General features: G+C 33.4%; 1 pseudogene; it reads left to right on the top strand.

The window, feature by feature from the left end:
* The first annotated feature begins 952 nt into the window (after positions 1-952).
* Positions 953-10947, top strand: LOC131640219 (short-chain dehydrogenase/reductase 2b-like; annotated as a pseudogene).
* Positions 10948-26321: the final 15374 nt, after the last annotated feature.

Genomic DNA, 26321 nt, shown 5'->3' on the forward strand with positions numbered 1-26321 from the left:
CACATGAAACTTCTTTAAAAAGATTCTTTCTTTGTTTCAAGGAAAAAGCTATTCTTACACTACTTTGAACACCTACACCGTATTATAATACACAATATCTACTGATTTGATTAATTTATTAATTTATTTTTTTGGTTTCTGTGCAAAAGAAAGTTTGCTTATTGAAATATACGGTGTAGCAAGATAGGGTGTATGAAAAGATTGTAAGAATAGCACACCTGTTATTTCAATTATCAATAAACCTTATAATAGCAAAACATCAAACATGTCAAATTCCAAACTTTTAATATTGACTTGTATTTATACTAATAATCTCCTATATGTAATTATCAAATTATAAATAATTAAATTGATAGAATTGTGACTTAATTTTAGACAATTTAATACTTAAGTTAGAAATTGAATTTAATTTAGTTGGATTTTTATTATTTAGTTGAATTTTTTAGTCTGGGAGTCTTTTACTCTATTATCCATTACTAACTCTATACATATATTCTCATTGAGAGATTTAGATATCATGAATCAAATGAAAAATGTTATATCAATTTTATTAGATAGTTTTATTGTTTTTTCTCTTTCATTTTATAAACTCTAGTTCTATAGTCTTGGTAGGAAAAATCTTCCTATCAACTGGTGCTTTCATTTCGATCTCATTCCTGCCAGATGGGGTCCATGCGGAATTTTTATGGAGTAGAAGAATCATCTTGGTGGATCCTTTCGATTGAAAAATATTTTAGAGCTAACAATATTCGGGAGGATGAAGAGAAAATGAAGGTAGTTGCAATGACAATGAGAGGTTGTGCTCTTTAAATGGTGGCTATGGAGGATTCAACCTCATCCATCAATGTCATAATGGAACACTTTCACTAAAATATTTCTTTGACGTTTTAAACCCAAATGGAGACACCCTTTCTTGGATTTAGAAGAGGAAATGGAACCAATACATGAATCAATGGAGTCTATAGATCCAATCTTGCAACCTGTTGAGAATGACGTAGAAGAAGAATCGTATATGTACACAACACAAGTGCAACAATTGAATCTGATGACACATCAGGATGAAGAAACCGAGTCACTGAGAGAGAACTCACCATCGGCGTCAATCTTTGATCAACCTCTGGTACCGCTGCCACCTTTGAAACCACACGATAGTACTTTTTGTTGCGACGAAGAAGAAATCAATAAAAAAAATCCAGAAGAATCAATAGAAGGAGAACTTGAACCATTTCTATATATAAAACCACCCAAAATTAATCTGCAAATTTCATCAACGTACATGTCACCATCATCTCAGAAATCACCAACAAATCAAAACAACGAAGCCTTGGACTCCAAAGAACCTTTTTCGCAGTTAAAAACTGAAACCTATCAATTCGACTCAAATACCATCAAAGTTCTCAACACTTAACCCATTCGAGTAGATCACAAACGCTATGTCACTACCGTTCTTTCACCTCTCATCGACGCTTTACTTATTCACATGGATGACATCGTTCAAACTAACCCTCGCTCCAACATTAACAAATCCCGTGACAAATCTATCGCCACAAAAACCACCGGTGGTGAAAACCTAGACCAAATGTTCAAAATCGTCTATGAAAACCTAGCTTCCAAAAACAGACTCATGAACCATTAAACCCTCCTTCTAACATAATCAAATCAGATCTTGTCCAACAGCAAAAAGAATCCCTAGGATGGCTTTTCCAGCGTTAAAGTTCCAAGGATTTACAACAGTTTTGGAGAGAGAACGATGGCAGTTTCGTCCGTGTGTTGACAGCTTATCAAACCAACACACTGCAGAAGCCACTCCGTAGAGAAAATGCAATTAGATCTGGCACAGGGGTGGACACTTTGATCCCTAATACCGAACCATATGACCCAGGACCATCCAAATCTCTACTCACATCATCAACCATGGTTTTCCCAATGTATTCTACTTTAAGATTATTTGCAAATATCATTTTTACTGAGTCCAATTTAACGCATCTCATATGGTTAGATCTCAAGAAGCTTATTCCAATTTTGCAAATCTGCTACTAAACGTATTTCTAATTTTTGACCCTGGACCATGCCATTTTCGACATCGTCGTGTTGGATATGGAATGACATTGACGGAAGACACAGTGAACATTACCAATTAATCTATAGGAACATTGAGGATTTTCTTTTGTTCTCTTTTGTTGAAGCTAAATAATATTGCTCCAAATTTATGCTCTATGTAACACCCCTCAAATACCCCACGGCAATTAACAAATTTAAATCAGAGTAAACATGCAAAGGGTGTCACAATTCAAAAGTAAAAGAAAACACACGTTCGGCATATGTCATGCATTCACTGAAACATCTGAAATTATAACTCATTAGATAAAAATCATGTTTACACAGCGGAATCAAATCATCAAGTCAACATTACATCGTTAATGTATCAGACTTCAAATAAAATAAACAATAGAGTTATAATCGAAACTCAAAACATCGCGTCCCCAGTGTTACATCTATCAGAGCATGACACCGACACAACAACTAAACCGACTTATGAGCTAATCCTCACCAAGTCGAAAGCAGCTATCCTCAATCTGAAAATGTCAACAGTAAGGGTGAGTCTTATCATAGTTAACAAATGTTATTGCATCTTAAATAACAACACATCATAGTTATATTATTCACCCAATTTCATCATATTCAGATTATCAGGAACATCCATCGCTTACACAAACATCAACAGAACACATCTTTCACACAGACAATCATACTCAACATTAATTCAACAAAACACACAATCAACACATCATCAATATTTATAACACTGGAATACTTCCAATCATGTTATAAAAGTATGCATATGTATGAACTGACACTATGCATGTGGTACCAACATCATCAAATGGGAATAACCCATGATCGATCCAACATCATCCCGATACGGCCCTGCCAGCACAGGTTCCACACAATGGGAATCATGCCCTTCACTGATCCAACACACCCTTATGGATACAGTATCACCAATGAACATGAATGAATGCAACATATACAACATACTATACCATCGTCAAGTCTAATGAGTAACATCATCAAATACCCATTTCATCATCATTATCATCATCATCAAAGTATGTTTATATACATTAGCATCATTCAAATACAATCAATCATCATCATCATCATCATTAAAGAACATACATGTGTCCACATCAATCATCATCATCAATAATAAGAACACACATGTATCCACATTATTCCAAAATAAATCAGTCATCATCATACAACTCTCAACAAATCATCACATCATAATGTTTTTCAAAACAACATCTTATATTGTCACATTTCATCATATATGTCAACAATACATCATCCAATTAAACAAATCGTCACATGATTAATATTTCAACATAGCATGTATTTAACACATCTCATCACATATATGTACAATACATCATACACCAAGAAATAAAATCATATTTAAAAATAATTGGATTCACACCTCATTTCATCATTTAAACACGTAGGTTATCTCATAAGATTCATCGTGCTCGAAGCGGCACTAAAAACGGACCTACTGTTCGAAAGTTACACATCATTTAACTTTTCCAAGAAAACAACTAACGCTACAGCACGCGGCGCAACCAAGACTCGCGGCGCGACCTGAACCATACAAACGTGTTCGCGGCGCCAACCTATGCACGCGGCGCGGTACGAGAAAACAAGTACGCCTTCACGGCGCCAACACTAGGACGCGGCGCAAACTGGCGATTTCACAGACTTTCAGATCTGCGTCAGATCCTGCGATCTCACCCAATTTGAGTCCAAAACTGACTCTAAACATCATATACATGCAGTTAATCATCAATTGCATCATTACTCATCATCACAAATCAAAACAACACATAATCAACCAATAATCCATGCAATTTTCATCAATTCATAACCTCCCTAAACCCAACATATAATCCAATTGACTCAACAACATCCCTAATCAATATTATTATCTAAGAACACGATAATAGATGATAGCCGGAGAGTCCCCCCTTACCTTAGCCAAAGATTCTTAATTGGTTCTTTTCCTCCATTGCTCCTCTTTCACGTTCTTCGTGTTCCAACTTTTTTTTCACGTTCCTTTCCCTTATTCTCAATTCTTATTATTTTATAAAATAAACTTTAATTGGAATAAGACCTTTACTAACATAACACCCCCTCATTCCTTAACATCACACATGGCCCAACACCATAAACCATCCTTTTCCAATTAAATTCTACAAATCACCAATAATTCTAATTATTAATTAAATTTCCATTTAAATTAAAAATTAAAATATACGGGTGTTACAACTCTCCCCCACTAAAAGAGTTTTCGTCCTCGAAAACATACCTCAAGTAACCAGCTCGTACAAGAGTCCTCCACCTGACTCTCTAGCTCTCAATTAACATTACTATCAGTCAACCTCAAAAATCCATCTGACATAACCAACAGGAAACATGTTTCATACATTCAAATCCCAGTTCTTACGTCGCATTTGACCATCCAAAGGTGTACCACTCATTATATCTCCAAAAGGTTAACTACAATAGAACATTGAGGTATAACCTATACAATACGCTCAACAACTGAGTAATACAATTACACAATCCATAGTATGATCACACTTGATCAACAATGCAGTAATGCATTCCATCTACCAAACATACCAACCTTAGACACACTTTTCCATCTGAGTGATAATGTAATACTTACATTTTTCATCAACCGCTTCCCTCAAGAAACTCAATAACAACATTCCTATACTATTGAATTCCAATTATCTGACTCCCCTCAAGTCACACCATTAATTATCCAGCACGTTACATTCCGCTTTTCCGCACTACTCTGATTACTCATCACAATCATCTGTACCAATTAGATTTCTGAGTTTTACCCGATTCCGACTCTCTTTACTCATTCGTTTCAAGAATCATTCTTCATCATTCATGGTACCAATTTACCACTCAGTAATACTTACTCGCACTCAAAAACAAATTCCTGAGTTACTACATCTATTAAAACATTCTCACCATCGGAACGAGTACGCACAAGTAGTTACAATCACACTCATCAGCCTCAATATACCATTTCTTACAAAACAACTCAAATTGAGTTTCACTCTTTTCTAAGAATTAAATCAATTTCTCCCTTCATAGAGTATAATTCCTCATTATATCTGGAAATCTACAATAACCCTTAACAACAACACCAAATTATTATAGCATCAAGTGGCATCAACTCTTCATTTTAATTTCGCCGAATACATACTCGTTAACTACGTACAATCGTAATAACATATTCATCATCTCGACAATTATTCAAAAGAGTTATAATTCTTCGACACGACATCCTTACATCCACTGGATTCTAAATCCAACATATAGATCAAGACATATTCTCTATGTAGGCTTCCGACATATTAATTCCTTACTTCCCGCGAGTAGTACTCATAACACTACTCCACATCACACTTTGGCTGCGCGACTCTGATTACCCGTCTTAAGTCATTTGTCCATTACGTTGCACTCTTTCATATTCATCTCTTCATAAGTTCACACAACATAGTGAGTGATTATTCTCACGGCTTAGCATTCATCACATCTTATACCATTAAGGTAACAAAACAAGCTCATCTCATCTATATGATTCCATCTAATACCAACAAGAGATTTAGGGTGATCAAGTCCTAAATTTGTCAATATTAGTTGAAAATCATATTTAAGCATAAACCGTCGTTACCACATAATAATGTCCCTTTCCGAGTTTGCACCCAAACTCATTAGCATCGTCATAGTTCAATAATTCACTATGGTGTCCTTCTTCTAGAATATTCTTCCGAAGCTCAAAACATTAGGAACACAAATCCAATCACTCAACCTCATTATACTATTCTCGTTGATTCTGAATCCACCGCCTTTACCTTGGTAATTCAAAGTCAACCTATCGATTAACTCAACATCAGCTTTCTGACCTTCTCTAATCTCGTCAAGAGTACCACTAGTCATCTTTTAGCATACTCAACCTAACACTATTAGGAGTGCCTTCACATACCAACTCAAGTCTCAAAATTGTCCAATTAAATCCAACCCATTCACCATTAGCACCGACATTTTTAAAGACTTCCTACGCAACACCATAGCACAACATTTTCCTTACCAGGATGGCAATTCAAACTAGAATCATGATCCTAAAAAAAAAAATACTCTAATCATCTCTGCTGCCTCATATTAAGCCATTTCTGATCAAAGAGGTACTTCAACTCTTATGATCATTAAACACTTCGAATCTTGAACCATACAACTAACCTGCAAGACCAAGACCACATTCATAACTCGTGGTTTTAATCCAAATTCCATGACATCCTTCACGTCCATATATCATTCCACTCAGAATCTCAACAAAGTCTTCCTCACGTCAACAGATGTTAGAAATTCTCTACAATTCTTCGTTTATACTTATCGTTACTTTGCCATCACAAATACGATTCCAAGTGTTCTAAAGTTTATTCCATCTTTACTACTAATTCACTCTTCACTAAAATCCATCGGCATTCAAATCATCTTTATTACCAAATATCTCATCGACTTATTCATCAACAACATGTCCTACTCAACTTCGTTTCAAATAATCGGTAGCAGACATCCCTATTCAACAAGTTCCACGCTTCCTTAACCGAATTCAGACTATCTCCGCATAGGATCACCTCTACTGTACTTATAACTCTCCCATAAGGTAGAACATAATTTCACCTCTTCGTAGGCTCCAACAGCACATCAACCCGACACTCGGAACTCAAGATATGAACTTTCCAATCGTTATCCGAAAATGTCACATCGATATCATGCAGCGATGCTCTATACGGTATTCTCAAATCTCTTCAAATGGTAAATTCAATTCTTAAAATTACTCCTCAACAAACCTTCTAATTATTCCTCTAATCCATTCAACACTGACACTGACATCCCGTGCAGTACCAATAAACAAGTCTAGTTATAAGAACAAGAGCAACCGCAACTTCACCTCTTTCCAACGTCATCCTGTCATAATTAATTATCTTACAGCTGTTGCAACCATTTTTATAACAAATTTCATCTCGTTAGCTTTCCGACGCTTCAAACGGAACTCAATTCGGATGTCCAGAACTCTAGTTATGAATTTTTGAAATTCTGCGGCTATTCAGCAATTTCCTTGCGTTTCGCTTACGAAAATCTCACTCCAAAACTCATTCTCTTCAACTCGATCACATTCCAAACAGCTCCTTATCATATCTCTTCACTTCCAAACATTCTTATAATTTGAGCAACATATCCCATCACTGAAAAGCGATTTCTGGAACATTATGACAACGATCCTCTTTGCAACTTGCAGCTGAACCTCTTCCGAAACGCAAGGCTACTCAACTGACAACTTCGCAGCACACCCGCAGAGCTGACACATCGCAACTTTCTAATTTCCTTCTCTAACAATAATTTTCAATTAACTCTAATCATCTTCCTTCAAGATGTCCCAACTCAATTACCAGTCAAGTCTTAATTCCAAGTCACCTTCAATTCGGGAAACAACAAACTTCCACAATGCTTGCACTGTTGCCAACAACAGCCTACTGAATCAATCATCTTACAACTGAAACATAACCGAGAAGCGAAGCTTCTCCCCCACTTGTTTCAATCCAACACCTGCAACAAACAACCAAGTACCGACAGTGATTCACTCATATGTCGCGTACCAAGGAATAATACACCGACAGTATACAACTGTCGTGCAACTCAACTGACTCGACAACTGGCCGGACGGACCGACCTGCTCTGATACCACTATTGTAACACCCCTCTAATACCCCACGGCAATTAACAAAATTAAATCAGAGTAAACATGCAAAGGGTGTCACAATTCAAAAGTAAAAGAAAACACACGTTCGGCATATGTCATGCATTCACTGAAACATCTGAAATTATAACTCATTAGATAAAAATCATGTTTACACAGCGGAATCAAATCATAAAGTCAACATTACATCGTTAATGTATCAGACTTCAAATAAAATAAACAATAGAGTTATAATCGAAACTCAAAACATCGCGTCCCCAGTGTTACATCTATCAGAGCATGACATCGACACAACAACTAAACCGACTTATGAGCTAATCCTCACCAAGTCGAAAGCAGCTATCCTCAATCTGAAAATGTCAACAGTAAGGGTGAGTCTTATCACAGTTAACAAATGTTATTGCATCTTAAATAACAACACATTATAGTTATATTATTCACCCAATTTCATCATATTCAGATTATCAGGAACATCCATCGCTTACACAAACATCAACAGAACACATCTTTCACACAGACAATCATACTCAACATTAATTCAACAAAACACACAATCAACACATCATCAATATTTATAACACTGGAATACTTCCAATCATGTTATAAAAGTATGCATATGTATGAACTGACACTATGCATGTGGTACCAACATCATCAAATGGGAATAACCCATGACCGATCCAACATCATCCAGATACGGCCCTGCCAGCACAGATTCCACACAATGGGAATCATGCCCTTCACTGATCCAACACACCCTTATGGATACAGTATCATCAATGAACATGAATGAATGCAACATATACAACATACTATACCATCGTAAAGTATAATGAGTAACATCATCAAATACCCATTTCATCATCATTATCATCATCATCATCAAAGTATGTTTATATACATTAGCATCATTCAAATACAATCAATCAATCATCATCATCATCATCATCATCATTAAAGAACATACATGTGTCCACATCAATCATCATCATCAATAATAAGAACACACATGTATCCACATTATTCCAAAACAAATCAGTCATCATCATACAACTCTCAACAAATCATCACATCATAATGTTTTTCAAAACAACATCTTATATTGTCACATTTCATCATATATGTCAACAATACATCATCCAATTAAACAAATCGTCACATGATTAATATTTCAACATAGCATGTATTTAACACATCTCATCACATATATGTACAATACATCATACACCAAGAAATAAAATCATATTTAAAAATAATTAGATTCACACCTCATTTCATCATTTAAACACGTAGGTTATCTCATAAGATTCATCGTGCTCGAAGCGGCACTAAAAACGGACCTACGGTTCGAAAGTTACACATCATTTAACTTTTCCAAGAAAACAACTAACGCTACAGCACGCGGCGCAACCAAGACTCGCGGCGCGACCTGAACCATACAACCGTGTTCGCGGCGCCAACCTATGCACGCGGCGCGGTACGAGAAAACAAGTACGCCTTCGCGGCGCCAATACTAGGACGTGGCGCAAACTGGCGATTTCACAGAATTTTCGGTCTGCGTCAGATCCTGCGATCTCACCCAATTTGAGTCCAAAACTGACTCTAAACATCATATACATGCAGTTAATCATCAATTGCATCATTATTCATCATCACACATCAAAACAACACATAATCAACCAATAATCCATGCAATTTTCATCAATTCATAACCTCCCTAAACCCAACATATAATCCAATTGACTCAACAACATCCCTAATCAATATTATTATCTAAGAACACGATAATAGATGATAACCGGAGAGTCCCCCCTTACCTTAGCCAAAGATTCTTGATTGGTTCTTTTCCTCCATTGCTCCTCTTTCACGTTCTTCGTGTTCCAACTTTTTTTTCACGTTCCTTTCCCTTATTCCCAATTCTTATTATTTTATAAAATAAACTTTAATTGGAATAAGACCTTTACTAACATAACACCCCCTCATTCCTTAACATCACACATGGCCCAACACCATAAACCATCCTTTTCCAATTAAATTCTACAAATCACCAATAATTCTAATTATTAATTAAATTTCCATTTAAATTAAAAATTAAAATATACGGGTGTTACACTCTACAAAACTGTTAGAGGTTGCTCAAGGTCACTCATATTGAGAAAGACACAAAAGCACGATGGTGGTCTAAGGAAACATTTGTCATGGTTACTGGTGGAAATAGAGGAATTGGATTTGAAATTTCTAGACAACTTGTTGATCATGGAGTAATTATAATACTAACATAAAAAATTGGATGTGTTCGTACTGAATCAATTAAGAGCTTACAAGAAGGTGGTTTTGTTGTGTCTTGTCATCAACTTGATGTATTAGGTTCTTCATCCATTATCCCATTCTCTGAATGGCTAAAGGAAATTTATGGTCGTATAGATATTCTGGTAAACACTTATGTTATTAACTTCAATTTCGGGTCGGATAACTCAATTGAAAAGGCTCGGGTTGTTATTGATACAAATTATTACAAAATGAAATGTATGATTGAAGCTATGATTTTGTTGATGAAGGAAACCATCGCTGGTGACCGTATTTTAAATGTGAGCTCGTGTCTAGGCCGACTAAATCGAAAACAGAATAGATTGAAGAATGATTCATTGAGAGATAAAATAAGTGATGCGGATAATCTCATAGAGGAACTAATTGATGGTGTTGTGACCACTTTTCTTCAACAAGTAGAAGACGAAAGTTGGAAATCTGAAGGATGGCCTCAAACATTTACTGATTATTCCGCATTAAAACTAGATGTTAATGCTTATCCAAGGTTTATGGTAAGAAAACTATCTGATAGGCCTAAAGAATTTTTTTTCCAGGACTTGTTGCTTCCTGATTCACCTTCAACGGCTAGTGGTGGTAGTTGTTCCTCTCCAACAAATAATGAAAGGCATGGCAATGACAACAATCAAGATTTTATCGTTTCAGGATCACATAAGACTAATTCAAGATCACTGTCTTCATGTAATAGAGATTGTAGTGACTTGACTTATGGGCCTAGAAAAAATTGGCACGGAAGTTCTCTGAAGGAAATGGACAACCACATTGTAACAATGGAATGAAATGCATAAAAATGATGTCGTCAAGTTATGTCGGGTGTTATACCCCAAAATTTTCCCTCACAATATTCAAGGTAAATTGGCTCAAGTAGTCTCATCAAGCTCACAGGATCTCCAATTGATCAAGGCTATCAAAGATTGGACATACCTACACTCCTCCTAAGAAGTAAACCTCAAATTAGGGTTTTGATTTCTGTCAAGAAGATAGGACTTCTAAGACCTCAAAGTATCTCCATGCCAAGTTTCAAGCCTTATAGTGGAAAATTGGTCAGTCAATTGCTTAAATGGTCAACAGTCGATTGTATTAGGTCAAAAGTCAACTATGGTCGATCTACAGTCAAACTTCAAGATTTTTGGTCAACATGAAGGTTTTGAGATTAGATTCATCATTTGATCAAGGATTGATCATGTTTCATCAAGAAAAGCTCAAAGATCATCAAAAGTCAAAGTTACTAAATTAGGGTTTTCTTAAGGAGAAGTCAGCTGAACTTTGACCAAGCATAACTTTCACATACTTCATCATTTTCCCCAACCAAAGCTAATTCTAAAGGAAATCCAATCTTATACAACTTTGATGTTGGGCCCAAGACCAAGATATGCTTCAATTAAAAGATAGGAGCCAAAACATTACAGGTTCTTCTAGAAGTCCACAAAAAGCCATTTTTTTTGTCAAAGCCAATATCACCAAGATAAATTCTTCAAATGCAGAAAATGTTCCAAAGGGGATTATAGTAGACATATCGAGCTTTCCAAAAAGTACAAGATCATCTCCATGTGATAAAAATTGAGTGAGGTATGGTTGGTAGAAGTTGTTTAAAATATGAGAAAGGCATGAAACCACAATTGAGAAACTTTGAACTTTTAAGTAATGGGCCCATATTTTCGAGCTTCCCACGTGATCATAAGCTTATAGGAGGCCCATACATCCATTCATCTCTATTTGGTGATTTTTATTTCTTTTATTTTGAATTTATTCATTTAAATTAAAAAATAAATCAAATAAAATCACATTTAATTGATAAAAGATCATGTAATTAAATTTCCAAATCAAAATCAATCCAAGATCAATATTAGAGGTCAGAAAAACGTGAAAAAAAGTGTAGAAAATAGATTGAACCAAAAATAGCAAGTTTTCATTCAAAATTTCAATCAAATTTTCTCACCATCAAAATATTTCATTTGGTTTGATTCTTTCTAAAGTTGTTAACCTAAATCACTCTCCTATATATGTTCAACTCATTCATATACCAAGGGGACGAAAAATTGAAGAGGAGGCAAGGGTTTCAAAAGTGCAAAAATCTCAAAGAAATGTGCAATATCGTATTACAAGTTCAAGCGAGTTTCAAAGCCAAACAATCATCACAATCCCTTCCTAGGGTGAGATAGAGTAATAATGCTCCATTAACCAAGTCCCATAACACGTAGAATGTTGCATCATGTTCATAATCATCGTACGAAGTTTCGATTTCCATATATTGTTTTTTTAACGTGTTTTAATCCAAACTAACTGTTTATTTCAGTTCCTGGCATGATTTAGAAGGGATCTGGGCCATTGGTTCGAAGCTTTAATGCATGGTTCATGATCCATCATTGTTAGGGTAAGAGAACTCGTGTTCTTTGTTCTCATACTTACAAGAACTTTCAGCCGAAACAGAGGCCATAGTCATGTTCAGGGACTAATTTGTTATCGAACCATGTCCTTCGTTTCCATTTATTCATCGTTTTTGTGCGTTTTGAAATTTGCAGGTATTGCTACGAAGAAGGTCGTAGCTAAATTGTAGCTAATCTGTAGCTACAGGATAAAGTTTGAAAGTTGCAGGTTTTGCTACAAAAAACTATAGCTAAATTTATAGCAAATTCGTAGCTAATGTTTCAGGTACAAAAGCAACGAAGGAGAAAGACACGTGGTACTAGAACCGTTCCTAATTTTCCAGTCAATATTCCTTGGGGCGCACGTTGACTCAGCCTTTTAAAATTGACCATTTAAGTCATGTTTTCATACTTGTTATTTGATTGTTGGTTTCATTAATGACTAAATGCGCAACATAACTGGCAGGGGGGAGAGATCTACAACCATGAAGGTCTGGGTTCGATCCCAACGCCCTTCAACCTTTTTTTCTTCTTTTTTTCCTTAACTTCTTCTTCTTCTTTTTGTTTATTTTCTTTAATTAATTAACTTAATCTTTCTAACTAACCAATTAACTAATAACAAATAGAATTAGGTTTTTTAAATAACCCATTATTATTTTATTTTTTTCTCTCTTAATTATATTTGATTAGTATTATTTAAATTAGAATTGGGTTTTATTTAATTCCTTTCAGTAAAAATCATAGAAAAAATACAAAAAAGATTAGGTTTAGATTAAATTTTGGATATATTTTCAAATTAACTTAGTAATTAGGATTTCAGGTTATTAGTAAAAATCATTTGGTTTTAGATTTAATTAATTAGTGTACATAATTAATTTAATTAGGTTTTGAAATTAATAATTAACTTAAAATTATATTTTCACTTGAATATCAAACTTTATTTCCTTAACTCTAAAATTCTCCTATCTTCTAAATAAGGATGGCAAGGAGACCCAAACCGCGGGCCCACCCGAACCCGAGTTAACGGGTGAAAATCCGAGTTGACAGAGTTTGAGTTTGGGTTCGAGTGTCACCCGATATTTCGGGTGCGGGTTTGGATATATATATATATATTGTAGAAAAAATGTATTTTGTTGCGGGTTCGGGTTTGGGTGAAAAAACCCGAACCCAACGGGTGTGAGCGTGCGTGTTATTTTGCCACCTGAACACCATTTGGATTTGGGTTCGGGTTCGGGTGCCAATTTCGGGTGTGGGATTGGGTAGTGTGAAACCCGCACCCGACCCGTTGCCATCCCTACTTCTAAATCTCAAGACTTCTCGATTCTTTGATTTTATTCGCATATTTAATTATTTTTAATTATGTAATTGTTCTGAGGTTGTAATAGCTAATTAGGTTTACTTTTCGCATATTTTTCAATTATGTAATTGTATATGGGATGTAATAGTTTTGATTAGGGATTTACTTTCTGCACCTCCTATTATGTATCTCCCCCAAAGCCATGTAATAGCTTAGGACTTTATCTTCCGTAATTTACTTTCCACACTCTTATAACTTCTAGTAACTAGGGTGTGAATGGCAAGACTGATTAACTGAACGTTAGTTAACTCTAATTCAAGATAACTTATCTAAAATTAACACACTTCTCACACACTCACCTTTAGGGTATCCTCTCTTGTTGCCTTTCGATAACATGGTCATGTCCCTCGAACGTAGGGATATCTTAGCAAGGTTTCCTACGAATAAATCATCATAGTCCCTTCGATATAAAGATCATAGTCTCTCGATGACCCTTCGATGTTGCCTATGAAATATGATCTAGTCCCTCGAGTTGCCTATGGAAATAGTGATAGTTCATTCGAATGCTAAGATATCCTTACAAGTTGCCTTCTATGACCATACGATGATCCTACGCTTGTCCCTTCACATCCAATGCAAAGGACTACCTACCCACTAATGGTATGGATAGTACTATCACTCAGGAAATGTCATAAGTATAAGAAAGACCTTTACAACTTAGGGTAAGTAGTTCCTAATTGCTTGCTCAGAACCAATGCAAGTCTTCAAATACTTTTCACACCTCGTGTTTTTTAAAACATCTTTCAAGATAAAATTTTGAATACATTCATACAAGAACTATTACAAAGTTAATTCTTTTACAACACAGTTTTTAAAACATCTTCAAAGATAACACTTTGTATATATCCATACGAGGATCATTTCAAAGTTAACTCTTTTACAAACTGTTTATTTAAACACATACCACACTTCAAACAAGTTAAACAAAAGTGAGCTAAGCAATTAAGAGCCCACGAATAACCACGGATACAAAGGGTGCTAACACCTTCCCTTTGTATATCCTACCCCGTGAACTCAAAATCTTTTAAAGGTCTTTCCTGTTCTTTTATACCTTTCCTAAATTGGATAAAATAAAAGTCGGTGGCGACTCTTGCTACCGCAACTTGTTTTACGAAAAACAAAACTAAAAGTCAGTTTTCCCACCGTATTACACCGGGAAAACAATTTCAATACAAGATTTTTTTAGGGTAGTTATAATAACAATATTGTTGATGAATATGAACTGAAGGTTCAACTTGAACATATTCTTGAGAGAAGTGCATTGATATCTGATGCTTCCAGTAGTGAGATACCATGTGCTATTACAAGTTGTCTTTGTCTCTTCATTGGTAGGGCACTAATTGCAATGGGAATTACACATATTTTGTGTTTGTGTGACAGAAGTGTTACAATTGGTCCATTTTTTTTACCTAATGCTCATAAATAAGTATACTTTATCAAAAGCATAACAAGCAATATTAGGACCATTGATCGTGTTACCTTTTCAACAATTATTTTACAACCTTGAGGACAAGGTTGTATTTAAAGGGGTGAATAATGATAGAAACATGAGTTAATTTTAGATAATTTAATATTTAAGTTAGAATTTGAATTAAATTTAGTTGAGCTTTTATTATTTAGTTGAGCATTTTAGCCTTTGAGCCTTTTACTCTATTATCCATTACCAACTCTATATATGTACTCTCATTGAGAGATTTGGATATCATGAATCAACTAAAAAATGTTATTTAAATTTTTTTAGATATTTTTATTATTTTCCTCTTTCCTCTTTCATTTTAGAAACCCCTAGTTCTATAGTCTTAGTAGGAAAAATCTTCCTATCATAAACAGTGTCCAGAGTTATAGTTTTAAAGTAAGTAGCATTTGTTATTATAATTTAAACTATTTTTTTTAAGAAGAAGCTCTATGTGTGTAATAAGATCAATAATAAGATTTGTTTATGGGGATGTTGTAAACACTAGTTATTTGGAGCTTAGTAACCCGAGCTTGTATAAATTCACTTTAGATCATCTCCTTCATTTTTCTCTCCTTCCATCTCCATCCTCTCTATCTCTCTCTTAATTTCATTCTCTCTTGATTATATTTTATTTTTTAATGATGAGTGAGAGTGAAATTAAGTGAGAGATAGAGAGGATGGAGAGGGCATGAGAGAAAAATGAAGGAGATGATCCAAGTCCATATAAATTAGAAATTATGGTCTATAACATTGATGTATAAGATATTTGAAATCATCCCCAAAATTTATAATAACTTTAGATATTTGCCCTAGAAATTATGGTCTATTAGTAGTTTATTTTATATTAGAACTAAAATTAATTAGTTTTTTAATAAATTACTCTTATAACTTTCTGTATATTATTTTAAATAATTTGACTTATCTAAGTAAAAAAAACAATTTTATTACAGGGAAAACTAAAATTTATAACATAATTTTTAAGTAAAATAATTTCTTAGTGGGGGCTTAAGCTCCCTTACTCACATATATAGATTCGTCCTTGACTTGACTAGGGTGGTTGGTGATGGTCAATGTTAATAGATTAATATTAGATGATAAATGACATAAATATAATTTATAAGTGGAGATAATATTTATCTTATAAATTAGTTTTGTAGAGATGAGTTAAGTTTAATTATAAGTCTAAGATAATATCATAGTCAATTCATGATTAGTCGATCAACCTATTATCAAACATATGTTATTAGGCCACTAATCATTTATATCCACACATTAAACTTGATAGTCTTAGGTAGGGATGGACAGGAACCGCCCACCCAACCCAACCCACTTGAAATCGGAAAAAAATTGGACTGGTTGAATCGGCCCAACAGGTCAAACGGTTGAAAAATACGGTTTTAAGGGAGTTGATATAGGCGGGTCGGGTACCAAATGGTGACTCACGGGTACCCACGAAATACCATTCATAAACCACTCTCACCCGCAATAACTCCTTCTTCCATTTTTATTCGTCACAGTCATTCTTCTTCATCATTAATGTCTATCACTTACCTTGGAATTTTTATTTTAGTATCTAACTAATAAGAAAGTTGTTCATATTTTTCAAGCTTTATTCTTTATTCTCTTGTTTCTTTCAAGGTTAGAGTTTTTATTTTAAGTTTAGAGTTTTATAATTTTAGTTTTTTATTCGAGTTTCAAACCTGTTTTATTTTGGTTTGATTTATGGATATAGGTCTTCTATCAATTTTATTTTGGTTTTTTTGATATAAACTTTTGATTTAGATTTTTTTCTTTGTTTTTGCCATCGACTTTTCATTTAAAAATTAGGATCACGAGTGAATAGGAAGTGAAGATGATTAACTATGGAATATGTTCATTTTCATGGACCTAATGAAAGCAAATTCTCTTTTTTCTCTTTTTTTCCGCTTTGTCACTGATCCTTGTGAACTATTTCCTGTTTTTTCTTGTATTTTCTTATTGGTTTGATTGTTCATCTTGGATAACAATAATTTCAGGTCAGGATTAGTTTGTCTTGATCTTTGAAATCTTATATGTGTTGAGAATAAAGTGTGATGAAGAAGTCCCACATTGATTAGAAAAAGGAAGACCTTAAGATTTTAGGTGGACAAGTGATGTGTCTCGCACAAAGGTGTGTTGTTCAAAGAAAAATCCCACAAAGTAAGAATGCTATTGTTGACCCCCCAAACTGTTGCGCCGACAATTGGTATCAAAGCTTTTGGTTTCGAGTGAAAGGACCGACTTACTTGTATCAAAAGTACTCCTCACTGGTGGTGTATAGGAGGTGTCCTGTTAAAAAAGTGTGAACGACAGTACAACTGTATGTGGAAGAAAGAGAAAGAGCTTCCACATGAGGGGGAGCATTGTGTATAGACTTACACTTGAGGGGGAGTATTGAGAATCAAGTGTGAGGAAGAAGTCCCACATTAATTAGAAAAGGGAAGACCTTAAATTTTAGGTGGACGAGTGGTGTGTCTCGCACAAAGATGTGTTACTAAAAAAAATCCCACAAAGTAAGAGTTCTCCTCGCCTGACCCTCCTTGATAGTTGCGCTAATAATATGGTGTTGAATTCCACAAGAATTTTATGAATGTTATGTTTTTAGAAAGCTAAACTATCATACAGGACTTATTGATAATGGAGCTGGAAGAATTTGCCAAAAAGGGTTGGTACTGGAATGGAAAAATTGAGCATTGCATATGTAACTTGATAAATCAAAAAGATTGAGCATTGCATATGTAACTTGATAAATCAAAGAGTAATTATCCTCTGCTTAAATTATATTTAATAACTGCAAACACAAACAATTTGTGTAGCTTGTTCTTTTTGTTTAGCTTATATTTATTTGTAGGTGAATTCTTATCTACCCAACTCAAAAAGTTGGGTAAGGTTACCTCCTTTGTAAAATGTTTTGAAAACAACAAACATTTGTAATATTTTAATAAATAATTAAATGTGTTAAATGAAATGGAATCATGTGATTGGTTGGAGGTACACTACCCAACTTTTTGTGATGGGTAGAGAAGTTGTTCCCTTCTTTGTATGTTTTTTAATTGAAGAAAATGAATCTCCATTAGTTCAGCATTAATGAGTAATTCAATTGTAAATTAATTAAATTCCATTATTATTCTATAGTTTTTGATTTATATTGGCCAATTAATATTATTAGTTATGGTATAATTTAATTTAAAATTGTCTGTGATATTTGATCTGGATTATGTTGATGGACAAAATTTATGTACAATTCTTTAAGTGTGGTTCTTACTATTTTCCAATGAAAGTATGACAAGTGTATAATTTCCTCTTACACGTATGCAAATTTCTCCTATTTTCGTTCACTAAATGATATTTAAGTATACTTGTCATATTTTCATTGAAAAATAGTAAGAACCACACATAAAGAATTGTACCTAAGTTTTGTCATTTGTTGATTTGGTTTATTAATTATTAAAAATTATATTAACTATTATGTGTTTTGGATCTAATTTAGTATTTAATATTTAGCCGGTGAAACAAGTAAAAGATGGATATAAATCGGTTAGTCCATCCGTTTTAACCCGTAATCCATTTTGATCCAACCCATCTCAACCGATGTTAAAATTGGACGGAAATGGGTCCTATCAATTGGACTTGGTGTTGTTTTTGCACCCAAACCCGTCCAATCTGACTCGTTGTTCAGCCCTAGTCTTACGTGTGAGGAAGTGTGTCAATAGTCAAACAATATATGATATAGACATTACTTTATAAATGTGAACAATTCTCATCATCTTCCAATTCGATTTTGCAAAAACAAATTAGGTCAATCACAATATAAGATTTTGAAAGAAAATTAAGAATTTTAAAATCTATTTTTAAACAAAATTTAAAAATGCTTATAAAAATACAAAATTTTAATATATTAATTCCGTATTTACATGCACAGTTATATTGTAGTTATATTGTTTGACTAAAATGAAAGAAACATAAATCACTCCATTTGTCGTGAGAAAGAGTTTTGATGCATACAGTGATCTTCTCAATCTCAAAAGATTAGTGTTTACAATTGTATACATAATAGTATCCCATACTAAAAATAAGAAATCATTCCATTTAAACACATTTAGCATATCAAAATTTTCGGTATACATGTTCTTCCCTATTACTGGAATTGGATTTTAAATTGAGGGAAATTCCAATAAAATGTTAAACCAGAAACTTATTTAAAAATTCTAAAATAAATTAAAAACAATTGTTTTATTAATTAAAATAATATTAGTTACTATTTTACACCTATTTTTAACGCTAGTTTCTTAAACCAAACACATAATTTAGTCAAAAATTAATTGAGTCCACTTTACTAAATTTCCCTGTGGTTTTTAGACTCCATAAGATTGATTCTTTGATCAAAAAAGATGAAAATTAATAATTAAAACATGTAGGATACCACTGCCCTAACATGTATGTAGAAATCTCATCATCATTGACCAACAATATAGGACACATAATTACTACTATTTATACATGTACATATTCTAGCAAGCTTTCTATATCAAGAGCAAATCAAATTAAAGCAAATAAACAAATACTATACTTTCTTAATAATATAACTTTTAAAATGATTAGATCTACTAATCAAGATCAGAAACACATTACAAGAGAGACAAAAGTAACTTCAGAAAATGACACTTATTTCAAATCTGAAAAAATGGCAAAATATTACATGATTTTGATAGTAAAGTAACTAGCTAGGTAATAGAAAAATAATTTAATTAACTAATTACATAGATCTTAGAGTTGTCTATACTTTGTGAGGCATTAACCCTCATTGCTTTAATATTTTTTTATATATCCAAAGGATATGCTAGAAATCAATGAATCAAATCAAATAAAAATACTAAAAGCAAAACAAGACACTTTAATTTTAATATTGGAACTTTTCAAATTCTCAACTAAAATTCTACAAGGGTAGCATATATGCCATGTTTAACCAATTCATCATAGTGACTTGGTGTCATTCAAATTCCTACTAACAACTTACCTTTTGATATCATTTTCTTAATATAAGTTTTTTTTAAAGAATAAGAGATTGTGCTACAGTTCAAAATATGAAAAAACAACATTAAGAAACAAATATTTATCTGAAAAGAATAATGGGGGCACACCTGTCATTTCCTACATGGTGGGATTCATCTCTCAAATATACAAATCCTCACAAGTTTAAATAACTAAAAGAGATTCTTATTGAAGTAAAATAAAATGATTTGTTAGGTTCAAATATGCAAGTGATTAAGTTTGCATTATTTATGAATAAATAAAATATTAGATATTAAAAAAAATTAAAATTTTAAAGTAGAGATGTGAAATCTCTCTTATAATCTTTAAATAATATTTTTTATTTTTTCTAACACTCTAACCAACTTTTTAATATGCGGTATTAAAATTTGAAAATTTCTTTAGCCACCTCCCTATGGGGGGTCACCCCCAGCGAAAATTCCAAAATACCCCTGCTTCGGAAGTTCATTTCCGAAAGCGTTTTTTTTTTGAAAAAATTGACTTATTTTGGAAGTTCATTTCCGAAAATATTATTTCGGAAGTTCACTTCCGAAATACTGCGATTTCTGCAGATTTATCAAAACACTCCCCCTCCCCCAATCATTTACCCTAAATCAAAACAAAAAGTGGCAAAGGCGAAAATTTGTGCAAACAGAATTCCAAAGCTGCATCAAGGCTCCAATCACACTGCTAAACAACATTCAAAAGCCCTCAATCCTAACACTTTGTAAGTTTTGAAATTTTTAGTTCTATTATTCAAATGCATGTTATTTAGGGTTTTAATTGCATAAATGATATATGGTTAGGTTGTTAGTAGTATTTAGGTTGTTTAGAAGCATTTTGATTTGGTTTGAAGTTTGGTTTAGGGGTCTGCCATGGAAGTTGCAGAAAACTCCATCGCAGGGGTGTTTCGGAAGTTCATTTCCGAAAACACCTCCATCCCAGTTTTCGGAAATGAACTTCCGAAATGTATCAGAAGTTCAAATTTTTTTGTTTTTTATTTTGTCTCGCATATTAATCGATTTCAATTGTTTACAGGAACATGTCAGACAATCAACCAGCACGCAGGACTGCGTCTTCTAGAGAGGGTAGGGAGTGTCCGTTTTAATTTGCAAGTACTTTATTTTTAACGCCTTTGTTTATTGTGCCTGTTTCTTTGAAGTTTGTGTCCCTTTCTTCTTTTATAAAAGGAGGTCTCATGGACCTTTCTTTCTTCATTTTTACGCAGGAATGGGTGGCGCTAAGGGAAGAAAGGGTTCTTCAAAGAAGGAGGTGAAAGAGGTGAAGGAGGTGAAGGAGGTGAAGGAGGTGAAGGAGAAGAAGAAGGTTTTGACTGGTTCTGCTTCTCGTTCCCTAGGGGTCCATGGCTCAGACGTGCAGACTCAGTCTTCAGGCGTGATCAACGCTGATGGTTCTGATACTGAGTGGGATGAGGATTGGTATAATTATCTTCATTCGGAGGAGTTCGCTCGTCGGGAAGAATAACGTGTTTTTATTTTGTTTGATGTGTATTTTGTAACGCTCGTCGGGCAGAATAACGTGTTTTTGTTTTGTTTGACGTGTTTTGTTTTGTTTTGTTCTGATTTCGGATTGTATCGCACAGTGTTTTTGTATTGGATTTATCATCTTAGTTTTTGGATTGTTCTGATTTCAATATGTAGATTCTTGGATTTCATCGCCGCGAACACTATCCATCTTCTGGATTATAAACATAGAACTTTGACTTTCCCAGCGCACCCCTTTGTTTGATTTTTTTGTAATGACGTCCCCTGATCAGGTAAGAAATGTGGACACATGTGCCTACGTAAGCCTTCTAAGACGGTTACCTTCTAAGAAACGTGGTAACACTTTCCTACTTAAAAGCCTACGTAACAAAAATTGGGAAGCTCCACATGCAAGCCCTATTTAAAAGAATAAAAAACCTTTTGAAATTTCGAAGTTCCCTTTTCCTTCTCCCCACCACTCTCAGACGGTTAACTTCTAAAACACTTTCCTATTTAAAAGCTTCTCACCCATTTTTCTTTCAAAATATCCCAAATCATTTTCGATCCTAAGTCTTCTTCTTTGCTTTAACGTTTTCTATCTCTTGTTACTGCTTTCATCACAATGTCTCGCCGCGGTGGAGGAAATCATCCCGAAAATCGCCGGAGTCAACCATCTCCTGCACATTCTCAACAATCATCCATCAATGCTGCAGGATCAGGCCGTGGTGGTGGTGGCCGTGGCTCTCGCGGTGGACGTACCTCCAATCCTTCTTCCTCCGGACATCCACCTCCTCCGTCATATGCTCCGGCCCCGGTTACCTCTCCTCCTTCTGTTGTTGCAGCTCCGGTTGTTCGTCCATCTGTTTCAGCGCCGTTTGTTCCATCTGTCGCAACGCCGGTTGCTTCCTTGAGTTCGGCTCTGATCTATCGAGAGCCTGACTGCCGAAGTTAAACAGAAGGCTACTCTAGAGTCGGCTCCGTCGTCTCAGAAGGAAAATTGGGAAGGAAAATTCAAGTTCGTGCTAATCATTTTCAGTTGCGAGTGGCTGATAAGGATCTACACCACTATGATGTAAGTATAGTTTGCTCATAAGTTTTTTGTTGTTGTTTATTATGTTGGTAAGTTACAATGTGGTATGGATTTCTAGAGGATCAGGACTTTCTAACCTGTTGCAGCGTCTCCTCCATCGTCTTCATCCGATTAAATAAAGCGAATCGTTCTTGTTTGTTATTTTTCTTCTGTCCAGACCTTTTTTCGGAAGTGAATTTCCGAATTCCTCCAAGGGGGGTGAGTTCGGAGATAAACTTCCGAAACACCACATTTTCTGAAAATGTAACTTTATTTCGGAGATGCATCTCCGAAATCAATATTTTATATTAAAAAAAACACGTTTTCGGAAGTTCATTTCCGAAAATACCTTTTTTTCAAAAAAAAGTACCTTTTCGGAAATGAACTTCCGAAACAAGGGGTAGTGTTGTAAATTCACCAGGGGTGAACAAGAAGATTAGGAGGTGGGTGAAGAAATTCTCTAAAATTTTGATTATTAGAAAATATGAATAAGATACTGATATTAGTAAAAAGGAGAAAATTTACCTACAATATATTTTTTAGGTGATGTTTATCCTATTTCCTAGTCAAAATATGACAAGTGTACTTTAACATTATTTAAAGAGTGAAAATAGAAAAAAAAATTATAGATGTAATAGAAAATTATATATTTGTCATATTTTTATTGGAAAATAGTACAAACCATATGTACAGGATTGTATCTAAGTATTCTCCTAACAAAAATATTAAAAATATTAAATATATAAGTATTCTCCTAACAAAAATATTAAAAATATAAAGGATCTAGTTTGTTTCAAAAATAATTTTACAGTATTATATATTTTTGTTGAAAAAAAGTACAATTTTTTTTTAAAAAAGTTTAAAAAAAATAAATTTAAATAATTTTTTTAAAATATTACTTTAAGTATTTCATCATTTTATTATAATTTTATTCAAATAATATATAAGATATATCATTTTGAAATTGTTTAATTTTTAATAATGTATATTTATATCACACGACGTCAAAATTAATCTTTCAATTAATAAAAAATTAATTTAATAAAACTTTTAATATTTTAAAAAAAAAAAATTTACAAAAATTATTTTTAAGAATAAAAACTATATTTTTTAAAATTGAAAAAAAAAACTTTATATATTTAATATAATTAAATTTTCAACAAAAATGTCACATATCACTTGTAGTTGAAAATATTGACTAATTGTGAACAATGTACTCCAACAACAATCAACGTGCTTCGAATACAAGTGACTAAGAGGAATGTTAGAAATACTTTTTAACCTTCACTCTTTTAATAAAAGAAATACATTACTTTTGCTTTACCCAAATGAATTTCACCTTATAAAAATATGATTATTATAGAGTTTTCATAACACTTTTCTATTTACTAACAATTCAAAAGTATATTCACAAATGGATATCTAAATCAATTACTATAATATTATCTAAAAATTGATTTAATGACTTATTAAAATTGGACCGCTATATCAATTATTTTAAAGATTAAAATAATTTGGCCGCTAAATAGAAGTTTTTAATAAGTATAATTATTAAGTTTTGCGGATCTTGAAAATAATCAATGACCATTATCTTGAAAATAATTATAATCAAAATTATATATATCTAATAATCTAACGGTTTAAAAAATCTTTAAACTGAAAATATTTATCAATTATTTTTTATGAGTATATAGCTTCATCATACTTGAGATATTTAAAATATCACTCAAGTATCTTTCATGAACCTCTTACTACCCTATCATCTTCAACTAATCGTATATAAATTATTCTATGTCTCTCTTAAATTTTCTTGACCTTATTGTTGTCTATCTTTTTCAATAAGAAAACCCTATAAAGCATTGATCCTAGCTACCTCTTCTCCTTAAAGAATGGATAACATTTTCAATATTGTCACCATCAAACCCCTTTATGAATTATCAATCTATGAATGTTGCCTTTGTCTTTTGTAGTGTGATTAAAATATTGGGAGAATGTGGAAAATTAACCAACCAACACATTCAATAAAGTAGTTTTGGGATCTAGAATTGGCAATATTTTTTTATTTATTTTCCCTTTCTTAGTGGTTATCCTTTTCACTAGTGAAGTCTAACTTTCTAAAAGGATCAATAAATAGTATATAAGGGTGGCCTCCCATCATATGTGATGGTGAAGTGTGGGATTCCATGAAAAGTGTCAGTGTTAACTTTTAGCCCTAGAAAACAAGGCCACTAAGGCAATTATTTAAGCCTCCATAATTATATTTTATAGAAAAAGTTAAGCTATGTATTTTAACAAATTATTAAAGGAAAAAATGTACTTAAAAATAAATACAATACTAAAGATAATATAATAAGCTAAGACATAACAATACCGGCCAAATCACAACCACCCTCACATAATCTGAATGAAATGTCAAAAATACATATTTTCACTAAATTGTCTTTTGTGTGGTTTTTTAATGGTCTCTTTCTCAAAACAAATTTTACAAATATCTCTATTAAAAAAACTTGGCAAAATACATTTTTATTCCGTATATTAGTTTTGGGGTTCATTTTAGTCCCGTAACTTAAAAAACTTTCAAGTTGGTCCTTTACATTTTAAAAAGGTACAATTTTAGTCCTATTAATTTGTCATATTAGCGACTGATTTAGTGACCGATATTTAAATTTTTCCATCGCTATTTAGACAAAGAAGACCAACGTGATAAGATTTGAAGAGTTAAATGACTAATATAAAAGATTTTGAAATTAAGAAACTAAAATAAATCTCGAGATTAATATACGCGTATTTTGACAATTTTTTTATCAATATTCTATTTATTTATAAGCAATAACCACTTGGAATTAAAAGGAGCACAAGGGGCTCACCCTTTTACAATCGAGAACCCCAAAAAACAATCAACCAATCAACAACTAAAGCCAGAATAAAAAAAAGACTAAACTACACTCAATAAGCTTCAGGGTAGAAACATTAATCTGACCAAGAAATACTTCTCCCTTTTCTAAAAAAATCATTCAACCATTTTTAAGCTAAAAGTTTAATCATACTCAAGACATCCAAATTTCTAAGGATATTACCCTTAAAAAGAATAGAATTCTTACAACAACAAAAAATATGTGGACACTGATTTTAACACCTACACCGTATTATTATACATAAAATTTACTAATTTTTTAATAATTTACTTTATTTTGGTTTAAATGCAAGAACATTTGGTTTGTGTTCCGGACCGGCCCAATTATCCGAAATTGACCCAATCCACTTTATTGGCCCAACGCGCCCTAGCCCAAACACGGGGCAGCAAGCTTCCAATACGTTCCGAGTAGACAGCAAGTTGGGGCCGAGCACGCTGAAGCCAAGTGCTCGGCGACG

Source organism: Vicia villosa, unplaced genomic scaffold (genome assembly GCF_029867415.1).
Source record: "Vicia villosa cultivar HV-30 ecotype Madison, WI unplaced genomic scaffold, Vvil1.0 ctg.003000F_1_1, whole genome shotgun sequence".
NCBI lineage: Eukaryota > Viridiplantae > Streptophyta > Magnoliopsida > Fabales > Fabaceae > Vicia > Vicia villosa.